This window comes from Sinocyclocheilus grahami, unplaced genomic scaffold (assembly GCF_001515645.1).
Source record: "Sinocyclocheilus grahami isolate Dianchi unplaced genomic scaffold, SAMN03320097.WGS_v1.1 scaffold1168.1, whole genome shotgun sequence".
Lineage (NCBI taxonomy): Eukaryota > Metazoa > Chordata > Actinopteri > Cypriniformes > Cyprinidae > Sinocyclocheilus > Sinocyclocheilus grahami.
In genome coordinates this window covers 94,978-105,036 of record NW_015506347.1, presented here as the reverse complement: position 1 = coordinate 105,036, position 10,059 = coordinate 94,978, and positions in this window count along the sequence as shown.

Sequence of the window (10,059 nt, the reverse complement as noted above, 5' to 3'; positions counted from 1 at the left end):
AAAAATAATGAAAATTTTTTTTTTTTACCTCAGCTGACAAATCTCATTTCACCTGAGGGGAAATCTTAGGTAGGGCATGAGTCGCCATCAGAAATGAAAATGTTTGATCTTCAGAATACACTCTGCATGTGAAATGGGAGTTTTTACAGGTAAGTCAGGATTTAGTACACATATGGTTAATGCATGGGAGGAAACGGAGAGGTAATTTTCAGGGACAACCATGAAAAAAAGGAAATTAATATGGATTGAATATGGTCTTACTGAAAATGGATTACCACAGCTAAAAAAACCCTGCCTTTTAAATCAGTGTGACTTTTCAGAACGCAACATAATCATAAGAAATTCTGTTAAATTCCAAGCGTGAACAAACAGTGTGAGAATTTTACAACTTTGGTTTGCAGCCTTTGATGTCCACCAAGTTGTTGCCTGTCTGTAAGTCGGGTTACATGGTAACCACGATACACCAAAATACTAGAAATAATTCAAATTGCTTTTGTATATTCCTAAAAATACTGATAACCACCATAATTGTACAGGTGGTAAAACACAAAAACACCATCAGGGTAACACAGGTTATTTACACATAAATATAATGTGCATTTTCAGTGGATTTCCACCATATGCTATGTGCTACTTAATACTTTCTACTGGCAAAAAACATAATTTTACAGTAAAATGTTACATGTGTTATATCTTTCACTGTATATGATAAGGTAACTTACAGTTAACCAATTAAAAAAATGAATAATAACTGTGTATTTGCATTTTTTGAATAAGATTTTTTTTACTGTATATGAAAGTTTTTTATATTCTAGGATTTACAACTACTTTAGGTCATTTTATCACCATTTTATCATAGCCAATGAAATGCAAACATGATTATGAACCATAGAGAAAAATTCCCAGCACTGTTGTTTTTGTTATTGTTATTCATTTTTAATGTGCCTGGAAGGCACAGATGCCCCCCTTGGGAGGAGTCTTGTCATTGGATTAAGATAATGATAATATCAATAATAAATGAAAGGGATGTTTGGACAAAATACTGTGTGTTTATACTGGGCTGCCTCAGTCTGAAAAAATTTAAAGAAATAAATTGTTTAAAAAACGACCAGTAAGCACAAACGTAAATCAATTTCTAATATCACTTTTAAAACATGAAAAATACCAAATAAAAAATTCACCAGAATAGTATTTAGACAGGGAGTGAATAAATGTCTTATCATGGGTCAAGATTAATTGCTCGGGGAGTGACGTAGCAACCTGATCCTGGGGGTTTATCTCGCGCAACGCGCAGACACACAGACCGCGTTACCCCGTGCGCTCTGACCGCGTCTCGCGCAGCTGGGAGTTCACTAGCGAGACTTCAGTTCACCGTCGTTCAAGGACAGATACAACCAAAGAGTGGTGTCTGTTTATTAACAGAGGAAGAATTAGGTCATCGCGTTCTGGTCGAAGTGTTGGTCGAGTGAATGGATGTAATCACAGTGTTTACAATGGCATGCTACAAGATGGATTACTTCCAGTAGGCTGCGAGACAGAACCCACCTCTCTGGGTGAGAGATTGAATGTAGCGTAGTCAGAAAGCATCATGTTGGAATCCTGTCCTCCATCTTTCTAAACATTCTCAGCCAGTGGTTCGAAAACCCAGAGAAGTCTCTGAAACATCTATGCCACGTTATTATCAAACAAGACTTATTGTGTAGACCTTGCAGCACTGTCACTCACTGACCTCTGGTTTTGTGCTGCACTGAACTCGCTGTGCTGAAAAGAAGCTAACCACATAGAAGCAGTAAACATAACTCATTCCTGTTCTCCTTTAGGTACACCTTACCATAGCACCTTTTTAAGGGCAACATCTCTGCAGTATATGCTGCTCTGACCTTTTGCCATTGTAGGGCAACGCCATACTCCATGTTTCATTGAAGAGGACTCTAAACCTTGTCTCAGTCAGCTTGCCATTTGTACATCTTGGAGTAAAGACATTGTCTGATGACCTGCGATGATTGGATCAAGCTACAAGCTGCTAGCAGCTCTCTCAGAATCTTGGAAAGAAGCAGCATACATCGTATCTTTCCGGCTTTATCTGTGGAAATACTCTGTCTGACCTTCTGTGGTGACAGGATGGCCAAAAGAGAGAGCCAATCAGTGGCTTTAATAGAACTCGGGGCCGGGTAAAGAACACCGCCAAGACTACACTGCAAAGGTCTAGATCAGCAAGGCCACACTTAGATGAGTCTTGAAGAATCTGGCCTGATACTTGCAGCAGACACGTTTTTGGAATGCTGCTTCATTTTTTACGCCATTGTGTTTTTAGGAAACAGGCATCAATTGGAAACAGAGGTAGGCAGCTCTGTCCTGCAGAGTTTAGCTCCAGTTCTAATTAAACACACCTGTCTGTATTTCTAAAAGGTTTTAATTAGGTTTTTCAAGTGTTTGATTAGGATTGGAGCAAAACTCTGCAGGACAGTGGACCTTGAGGGACAAAGTTGTCCATCCCTGCCCTACAACTACTGTAGAAAGATTTATTGCATGGCTCTTCAACTATTCAGATTATCTCTAACCCTAAGCAAACTTACCCGAACTAGCAAATCATGTCTTCAGAATTACTTACAAATTATAGACAAGTGGGTTAAATTGAGATTAGTATTAAAGTATACAGGACACTGGCCATCCAGGACTGGAGTTGAAGAGCCCATATATATTGTATTATAGAACTAAGGTGGTAGTCTTTGGCAGCCTTATTAATTATACATCAAGTATTAATGATTGGTGGTGGTCCTGAATAGGCCTTTAACCTTGGGGTTTTCAGAAGAAACCCTATAGCACCACTGCCAATTTAATAGTTTATTTTTTTTGTATTAACTTTTTAAATAACTTTTCAACCACTTTGTCTAGAAACAAACACTTTTTTTCTTCTGATGTTTGGCTGCCTTGGAATGTAATTTAGTTTTTTGTTTTTTTCACTGCTACTTCTACTTTTGTCTAATTTTTATACAAATTGGGTCAGATGATTGTTGGACCGGGGTGCTCAAAAATGACTGAACAGATTTTATATTTTTGCTACTATTACAGAGAGGCACCTTACCAAACTGAATGTGACTTTTAGTAGAGGTCGATCGATTGTTCTGCAAATTAGGCCGATTTATAGGCAGGCGCAACTTCGGGCAGCAAAGCATTGCGGAACTCCCTCTGAGGCTGCGTGAGACGGAGCAGCTCACACTCTGCAGTCGCGGCTTGTTCACACACAGTTTCAGCTAATGGCAGGGCAAAACAGACCGTTTCGAAAGCAGAAAACAGACCGTTTCGAAAGCGGAAAACAGACCATTTCTGGGCTGATCATAACGTGCACGTTAACTTTCCTCATGAAATGTGTGTGTAGGTCCGACAATAGCCTCCACAATGTCATCGCTTGTGGCCACAGCGCACTCTTAAGCAGTTATGAGAAGCAGGCTGTGTAATATGTGTAAAATCTTTTATTTTTGTTATCACTATGGCCATTTGACTTATAGCAGTGTCCTGTGTTTCCTATACATTGAGTTATTTGTGGCAGCTCGTGACAATATCAAAACTGACCGCCACAATTTTCAAAAAGTCTTGTACTTCGTTGAATAAAATGAGCGCTTCACGTTTCAAAATTAAAATACAGCGCGGGTGTTTTTATATGAATGTATCTTTGAAAAGAACCGACTGTCTTCAGAAAAGCTTCTATGTCATTTTTATTTGTCTTTCCTGTAATCAGAATCAGAATGAGTTTTAAAGTTCTTTGAAAGACCCTTCCAATTCTAGAAATCATTCACCCAAAAATTACAATTCTACCAACAATTCTACCATTATTTATTCATTTATTTATTATTTAATGCCTGATAAAGTACCGTTTGTGAGCTTTACCGTTACCGGGGAAACCGGTACTATTACTATTACTATCTTGTACCCTGCAATAATCATTTGCTCAAACTCACTTTTATGAGACGAATGGGGAAAAAATAAAAATCGGCCTAACATATCGGCCAAAAAATCAACATCATATATCGGCCATCGGCTGCCCTGATTTCTAAATATCGGCATCAGCCAGTGAAAAACCCATATCAGTCGACCTCTAACTTTTAGCATGCTAACCAGTTTTCTTTTTGACATTCTCAGTAGCACATCATTGGTGTAGAGTGGAGATTTGGTCTTTCAAAGGTATGGTCAAGCCCCATAAAACACAACTTATAAACCATTTTATTAAGTTGGCTTGAGAAAGCCACAATTAAATTTAATCAAATTTAAATTTGAAGTACACATACATCATATTATCTGAACCTTTACACACCCATTTAAACGCGTGGCCCCCTATGCATGGTTTTCTTATCAGGCCGATACCGATAACAGAAAAAATTAGTATTTATCGGCCGATACCGATATGGTGGCCGATATATCGTGCATCCCTAGTTGTATTATTTAATTGCTATTGCTAAATCTGGAACAATTTTGAGAGGTTTCCGTGAACCTGTGCCACTCCACTATCCCCCAAAGCATTTCCTTAGAAGTTAAGTCACTGTTTGCGTGGTTAGTCTGCAGTGGAGGATATGGCTAAATTTGATGCTTTTGCAGATATTGCCTTTTCGGTTGCTTCCAGCTGTCAGTGGAAGAAAAACAGCCATTTCTACCCTGCAGACTAATTCTTACGTAACTCGCAGCATTTGATCCCCTCTGCCCATCTGGGTAGGATCGAACACCGTGCTGATCTGATACCAGCAGAGCCTATTTTAATTGAGCGGTTGGTGGATATTCTTGTAACACGCTGAGGGAATGCAAGACGCAGGTGCTGCCCTTTGTGTTGTTTAGATGCTCCGAGAAGGCTTGGAGTTTTATCTTTGGCTCATAAATGAGTTAGGAGGATGTTAATGTTCCACGGGTGCAGGAGACACCCAGGCTGTCAAACTGCAGGTGTTTGTTTTAGATGGGAGCACCTGCGGTTCCACCCCCTCCTTCCTCCCAGGTGGAAAAGCGCAGTGTCAGGGTGTGTGGCTCCTGATCTTTTCTCTCACTTGCGCAAACACACACGCAGTGACTGTTGGGACTCAAACAGAGATAATGTGAATTCACTTTGCTGGGTAGTTTTAATTACAGCCAGGATCTGCACACATCAGCGTAAAATATTAATGCAGGTGCGACGTCTCTCTGTGTTTCAGTAGATGAGTGTGAGTGTGTTTGAGTTGTTGGCTCTAGGAGAGAGTGTGTGAGAGAGAGAGTGCACACTGGCACAAAGAGAGATGAAAAAGAGACAGCCACTATTGGTCTGAGTGTTTTCATATGTGTGGCGCCTGTCATATGACTGTGCTGACTGAAGCTGAAATCAATAGTGCATGCCACGGGCCTCTCGCTACCGCTGCAGGAATGAGAATGCTACAAAGGCACAAGCAGAGAGCAAATGGGTGTTTTTGGGGGTATATTTGTAGGCTGTATATGATGCGTCTCTTTCTTCAGTGCTTGATTTCCTGTGGAGTCGGAGTCTGGCCGCGAGCCGTCCCACTTCGGTGGCGGATGGTGCCGCCCTGCGAGAATAGAGGAAGTGGAAGCTTGTCCTCATGAAATCAGTTTTTCATTTTCATGGTGCGTCTTGCATGTATAGGCATTATCTTTCCTTCTCGCCTGCAGTGATACACTTGATTCACTTTAAGTATGTCCGTTAAAATAAGGCCTCCTTTGTAAGATAGAGGAAAAAAAGAGGAAGATCGGGATGGAGAAGATAAAAGGAAAAAACTGGGAAGATTCTCAGCATCTGAGATGAAAATGGCGCTCTCAGTCACCTGGCCTCAGAATGTCCACTAACAACCTCAACCTCATTCTCTCTCACCAACATTGCTCTTTGTTCTTTTTGTATGTGTGTGTTTTGATGTTATGTATTTACTGTGTGGCAGTTTTTGTAGTAGTAATTTGGGGATTTGTAGAAAGATCTCAGACAGGGTTCAAAATGAACATGCACCAAGTGCCAAATGCAAGTAAAATTGACCTGTAAACATCTTATTTGAGAAGTAAATTAGACAGAGTTACTGTTCAGTTGGATTGGTTATGCGTTTAGTAATTGGATCATAAACTTTTGATTTAATTTGCTAAGTGAGAATTTTTGTCTTATCTGTCATCAATGTGAGTGAATCAAAGAGACTGTCTCTACAGTCTGCTAAAGAAAGGCTCTGTCATTGGTAGGCTGTTTTATAACCAGTTTTAACTTATTGAAGCTCAATGCAATTATGATGATCAAAAACAAAATTGTTTTTGTGAGATGTGGCATTTTACTGATGATGAGACACAGAGAGACTGGCTAGTATATGATGCTGTGAGTGATAAATGACTTGTGCTGTTTGATGCAAAGACGCAAGGGAGAAGAGGCTACAATGAACTCTTTTGTCATGGGGAAGGAAATATACAGTGCTTGCTGTACTGCTTTTGCTTTTTATATGCTGCTGAATCACCAGTGCCATGGCAGAAGAAATAAAGTTTTGAATGTGATGACAGTGTAAAGGCAGCGTGTTGCAAATAATGGTAGGAAAATGCATCTTTGTTTTGATGGTGAGTCCTCACTGGTTGTGTGCTAAAATGGTCATTGCGGTCATATATATATATATATATATATATATATATATATATATATAATGTATTAGTGTGTGTGTGTGTAGAAGGGTTGCTGCAAAAACAGAGTTGTGTTCGAAATGCGCTATATATATTTAATGAAATGCTGAGCAAAATGCAACATTTTGCTTCTCTTCTGACCACTCCAGCAAATGCTCCGTGTCCTTATGGGAAACAAGGGCTAAAATTGAGAGAGGCAAGCTATCTAAAGCATTTGAGTGAAGCCAAGGGCTTGGCTGAAGGACTGTAAGTCACTCAGAATGACATCCTAACAGAAGCCGATGATCTGTTTGTGAAATATGGATATAGGGGCTCCATGAATCCTCTGAACCCCTCACAGATGCCAGGCTTGAGTTATTGCTGACCTTACAGGGGTTTTTCACACTGTTGAAGTGAGACGCTGACCCTTTATTTGGACTTATTACCAATCTGCACTGAAAAGACAGATATACATTAATATTCATGTTGGGACATTAAATACGTTTTATGAGCCACTATTTGTTATTTTTAATTAGTGGCATTGGCTAATACATGTTGAAAGTTTGTGACAGCACCACAAACACCAGTGCCTGAATGCAGACACACTTTATTTGAGAAAATATTATTCCCAGTGCACACAGTTAGGTCAGTGCACTGGTGGTTACAGTTTTTGCCTCCTTTTTGTCATGTTTTTAACAATTTCTTTATCTGTGAGAAATACTATAATTGAATTACAGAATTTAGAGTATCTATCTAAAGTACAACATTTATTTTACAGATTTATTTTTTCAAAAAATTATTTTTCATATTGATTCATTTAGTAGATTTTTCGTAAAATATTCATTGCAGCATGTGGCTGTCTTTAAATCAAATATTGTGATTTCATATGAATATTTATGTTAATATTGGCCATTGATCACCCTGCTCTCAAGATATAGTCATAGCCATTAGCCATCAAAAAGGGCACACTGATCGACCAATAATTTGTACTCTGTTATCTAAAGGAGCACCAATGCTCAATGTGATCTATATTATCTGTAGAAAGCTATGCATTAGCGTTAGCATTCGCATTCACATCAGTGGCACTCACTTAGCTGTTGCGTGACTCTCTGGATCGAAACATGGTCTACTTTAGCTAGCGCAGTGATGTTGTAAAGGGCTTTGATAGGTGCTCTTTGCTCCTTCTAGCTCTCACTTTGTCTGTTTAAAAGCCAGAGTGATCCCGGCTTTTGTGCTGACCGAACTTGAAGCCAGCTGCTCCTCTTGCAGGCGTTGAAGAGGGTTTTCAGGCCTTCTAGGCGTAAAGGTTTTCAGTGCTGACACAGAGCCTTTCTCTAACTCTCCTGTCTTTCTCCAGTCTGAGTCATTATCTGTCCAAAACCCCCTTTCCTCCGCCTTCTCTCTACCCTCTCAGCGAGAGCGCTGTGTGCTAGGCTTGCAGGGAAAAGAAGCACCGGGCTAATTGGATTTGGGAGCAATCTGTCGCCTCGTCTTTCTCTTTCGGATCACACAGACAATCGCAGGTGCCCTTTATTTCCTCAGTGCTGTCCACGGGACCGCAAAGTTTTCGTGTTGGCCGGCTAATCTTGTTCATCTTTTTTTGCCATTTACACTAAAAAAAGACCTGTGTAGGACAACCTCGCAACAAGGCCATGCTTACTAGCAGTTTCATGAAAGTGTTAGAAATGTGCTTTCTGATCTAACTGATTCTGGCTCAGTCTTGTTGTTATGGTAAATATGCAAGGGCTGCCTTAGCTCAGGGTGAACCTGCAAGGATCTGCAGTGACTCTTGCCAGCATCGCACCAAGAAAACCGAAGTATCAAAACAACACAAATGAGTGTTGCTGTCTCAGCGCTTGTGTGTGTTGTGTACCTGCATACACCACCCCCCTGAGTGCTCATTACTCATGTTTGGAGCTGAATTGTCCCTGTCTGAACACCTGTGCCAGTGCGCTCGAGGCTCCCAGATGAATGCAAGTGAGGCAGTTCAGTCTCCTCCTCCTCTCCTCTCTTCCATTTTCAAATAAGTGTTGTGGTGGTACTATGGTGAAGTGATGGTATCAGAAGGTGATATCAGGGTATTTTGGTACTGTTTGATTATCATTTTCATGTATCAAGGAATTTACATGGTATGGTAAGGTACTTTAAAAAAACCTATGGTATTACCATTGTGATAGTGTCCAAAAACAAGTCTCATCTAGTCCCTGCTTTACTCTTACGGTCTCATTCTCTGCTAATCTTCATCTCTTCTCATCTTCTCTTCTGTCTCATTCTCTGCTCATCTTCATCTCTTCTCATCTTCTCTTCTCTTCTGTCTCATTCTCTGCTCATCTTCATCTCTTCTCATTTTCATGCCATTTTCATATCTTCTTATCTCATGCCTTCTCTTCTCTTATTTTTCATGCCATTTTCATATCATCTTATCTCATGCTGTCTCTTCTCTTCTCTTTTTCATTCCATTTTCATATATTATCTCATGCTGTCTCTTCTCTTCTCTTCTCTTCTCTTCTCTTCTCTTCTCTTCTCTTCTCTTCTCTTCTCTTCTCTTCTATTTTTCTTGCCATTTTCATATCATATCATCTCATGCTGTCTCTTCTCTTCTCATTTTCATGCCATTTTCATATCATCTTATCTCATGCTGTCTCTTCTCTTCTCTTCTATTCTCTTCTCTTCTATTTTCATGCCATTTTCATATCATATTATCTCATGCTGTCTCTTCTCTTCTCTTCTCTTCTTCATGCCATTTTCATATCATCTTATCTCACGCTGTCTCTTGTCTGGTCTTGTCTTCTCTTCATGCCATTTTCATATCATATTATCTCATCTCTTCTCTTCTCTTCTCTTCTCTTCTCTTCTCTTCTCTTCTCTTCTCTTCTCTTCTCTTCTCTTCTCGTCTCTTCTCTTCTCTTCTCGTCTCTTCTCGTCTCTTCTCGTCTCTTCTCTTCTCTTCTCCATATCATATTATCTCATGCTGTCTCTTTTCTTGTCCTCTTCTTCATGTCATTTTCATATCATATTATCTCATGCGGTCTCTTTTCTTGTCCTCTTCTTCATGTCATTTTCATATCATATTATCTCATGCGGTCTCTTCTCTTCTCGCATCTTCTTGAACCTCTTCTCACATCTTTTATCGTACCTTCTCTTCTCTTCTTGCACCATCTGTTTTCTTGTATCCTCTTGTTTTTCACTCCTTTTCTTTCCTCTTCTGTCTGGTTTTCTTTCCTTTTCTGCGCAAAACTGTCTCTCTCCCCCTCTCTTTTGCTTTATCCTTTTTCTTTCTATCTCTGGCCATCTCACTCTCCTCACTTTCTCCTTTTCCCTATTCAACCTGGTGCCAGAGAGCAGGAACTATCTGACCTATTTTCAGCACAGTCCATCTCTGGTGTATTCGTGGCAAACAGCCACGGAAGTAACATGTTCCCAGATCTTTTTAATACCTCAATCGTTAATTTTTGAAAATGTTCACCA